The sequence below is a fragment of the Mus pahari genome, chromosome 14, assembly GCF_900095145.1.
Source record: "Mus pahari chromosome 14, PAHARI_EIJ_v1.1, whole genome shotgun sequence".
Classification (NCBI taxonomy): Eukaryota; Metazoa; Chordata; class Mammalia; order Rodentia; family Muridae; genus Mus; species Mus pahari.
In genome coordinates, this window is record NC_034603.1 from 14,610,146 (window position 1) to 14,613,424 (window position 3,279).

Here is a 3,279-nt window from a genome sequence, read left to right on the forward strand (position 1 = left end):
GTTTTTCAAGACAGGGTTTCTCTGTGTAGCCCTGGCTATCCAGGAACTCACTCTGCAGGGCAGGCTGGCCTCCAACTCAGAAATCTGTCTGCTTCTGCTTCCCAAGTGCTGAGATTAAAGGCGTGGGCCATCACCACCCGGCTAAATAGGTGACTTTTTAAAATCCCCTTTCCACAGACAAAGAGATGGAGACTGTGTGTCAACTTGCTCAAGGACAGGAAGATTATGGTTGGTCTTAATGTCAGCTTTCAGTGAATTCCCTGTGGGGGTGGGATGGAGTGGGGATTCAGCTGAGGACTTGTCCTATTGTCTTAACTGATGGGGGAATTCCACCCCAAAAGTGGGCAGCACTTTCAGGTGGCAGCCTGGGTTAAAAAGAGAGCGCAGCAGGATTAAGGGCCTTTTGCACACTCACTCTGCCTTCCCTCTTGCTTAGCACTAATTTACCCTGTTTCTTCTAGAGCAGGTTCCTTCCCAGGAGACAGGACCAGCATCTCTGGGATTCTCGCATACACTGAGGAAACCTCCAGAGCAGCAGATTGGGACAGCTGAAGCGCCCAGTCTCAATGGACAGAGCAACAGCAGGTTCTTAGGCTCTGCAGGGTAAGACGATCAGTATGAAAGCCCTCTGACCAAGTAACTACCCAGTTCTTAACCTCAGAGGAGAATTATAACTGCTGCTCTTACCGCTACATAAGCTCATTTCAAACATAATTTCAATATATATTCATTCTATAGGCACAGTTGCTCTAGGAAACCTCGACTAACACACAGATTGTCTGGCTTCAAAATTCCACCCTCTGGTACTGAAGCCTCCCACTCCAGGGAGGGACCCAGCTAAGCTCTCAGACATTGTCACACTCTCAGGGACACCAGGTAGGGACCCAGCCAAGTTCTCAGCCACACTCAGGGATCCTCTCTGGACATCCAGGCTTCAGCTCTCCTGTAACCTCATAAGCTCACTCAGGGGTTTCATGCCAGCTCTAGCTGGAGTGGGAATGTCACCCCGCAGAGAGTCCACCCAGACCCTGGTCAACCTGCTGACCAGTGAGCTTCCCGCGGTCGGGACCTCTCCATTCCAGCACTTATTTCTGGGCCAGCGGCTATGGACTCTTTCAGAGTGTATTAGTGTTCTCAAAGTCCTATACAGACCTGTCTCGCCATGTTGCTCTTCTTGTCTGATTCTTGCCTCAAGTCCCAGAGCCAGCCTCCCACCTGTCTCACTGGTACAGACTCCAAGGGCAGTCTTGGGAACAAAGGGCAGACCCTTCAGTGACACACAAAGCTATACACATCCTGTGCAACATAAGAAGATCTAACCAAGACTCTACCAGCTACCATACACATGGCCCCTGTTCTAGAGTTTACTCAGTGAAGTAGTCACAATGACCATTTCCAGGCCCTTAATAGGAGAAATTGAGTCCAATCATCTTCCGAGGGGATACCATAATAAAGGTGTGCCTGTGACCATAACCACCCTGATTTTGTCTGACTGGTAATAAAGGTAAAGCCAAAAGTAGAGCCCGCACCCACGTGATAACTGAGTCTATGCTCAGAACCACCACACACCCTCTGATAAACAGGTTGCCCCCAGGGCAGGAATGTTGAGCATCCATCCCTCTTCATTGTGGTCTATACATTAAGATCTGACTATTGCAAACAGCCAAGAAAGCGGGAGCTTCCCCAGGAACATTCAGAGCTGGGATTGTGAGATTGCACTGGAAGCTCAGAAAGTCAGCTTATCTCTCTGGTCATGCCAGCCTTGGGGCGGCAGCAGCTGGATCACTCTCAGACAGACCTGGCCCTGCAACTGCTCAGTTGGCCCAGTTCCCACAACCATGTTTGCTATTGGCCTTTCTGTGAGTTTCAGCTCCAGCAGGTATCACAAAAGTCTAGACCTCAGTGCCAAGGACCTAAGCCTGGAGTTTTCAGATCATGCTGGAGTTCCTACTCTGGGCCTGATGGGCTTCAAATCCAAGACCACGGAGCTTGAGATTTGGCACACCTGCATCAGAACAGCATCTTGGTGGGACAGAATAAAGCCAAAGTTGACCGTTTGAATGTGGGGAACAGAATCGTGGGGAACGGGTACATGAGCCCTTTAGGAAACCCAGCTGGTCTTGAATGTAGCTCAGTAGCAGATGGATCTCAACGGTAGAGCACTAGCCTGGGATGAGCAATGCTGTAGGTTCCAAACCAGGTACCAGAATGGGAAAAAGGAGGCATTCATTAAAAAATAGTGAGAGGTAAAAAGGGCAGCAGAAAGCGGAAGGGGAGCAAATATAAGCAAGGCACAATTATTTATGTGTATGGAATTATCACAGCAAGACCCTCCATTCTGTATGCTAAGTTTTTTTTTTAAAGCAATTAAGTGGAAAAACAAAACAAAACAACCCATCTAACGCTCGTATAACTGAAGTCCCATAAGGAAAACAGACTTGCTGAAGCTGGGACCAAAATCCCAGGAAATGTGTGTGTGCTTTGCTGTGGGACAAGAAGTCATCTAAGCGTCATCGGACTGGTTCTGCATGGCTCGCTCCTGTTCCACCAGCTCAGGGCATCCTTGCCCATGAGCCTCATCTGGGGAGTTCCCTGAGCCCAGGAAATGCAGGCAGTAACATCTGCTCCCTCACCTTTCCCCTGCTTATCCCAGGCTCACTGCTAGTGGGCGGAGCCAGAGGACTCACCTCAGCCAATCAGTGCCCCTGAGCGCATCGGTGGAAGTCAAGTTCTCCCAGTACAGTGAAGCTGTAACCAGAGAGCTGATGGCCTAGGGAACCCGATTCAGACTGGGTACACATCGGAAAAATGGGTACCTTGTCTTTTTCTCTAAAATGTTCTAGAACCGAAGATGTCTGCTGCCTCGGCATAAGGGGTGAGGCTGGAAATGGCCCGCCTGGTTGCTTAGGAGACCGAGGTTCAGCCAACACCTAAGAGCAGGCTTCAAGCTCTTCGCTGAAGAAGGGCAGAAGTTAGCATCACACAGGCTGTACTTCCAAGACAGGACGAAAGTAGAGAAAGTTCCAGATGGAACAGAGAACAGCAGCCACATAGGTTCAGAAGTCTGAATCCAGGAGGAGGTTCATATTCCCCACAGGGGTCGCTGCAGCAAATTATTAGACCTGCTGGAGCCTCTGCTTCTACATCTCTAGAATGGGCACAGTAAAATGACAACTCTGTGTCCTGGGGATGAAAGCCAGTGTTAGTATACTTTCCTAACATGTACAAGGTCCTGGATTCAGCTTGCAACACTGCAAAAACGAAAAGAAAAAAAAAAAA

General features: G+C 49.3%; 1 protein-coding gene across 1 annotated transcript in view; it reads right to left on the minus strand.

Annotated features, from left to right (window-relative positions):
* The window catches only part of Nipal4 (NIPA like domain containing 4), an 18,125-nt gene that overhangs the window by 13,609 nt on the left and 1,237 nt on the right, over positions 1 to 3,279 (minus strand). The window lies entirely within an intron of this gene.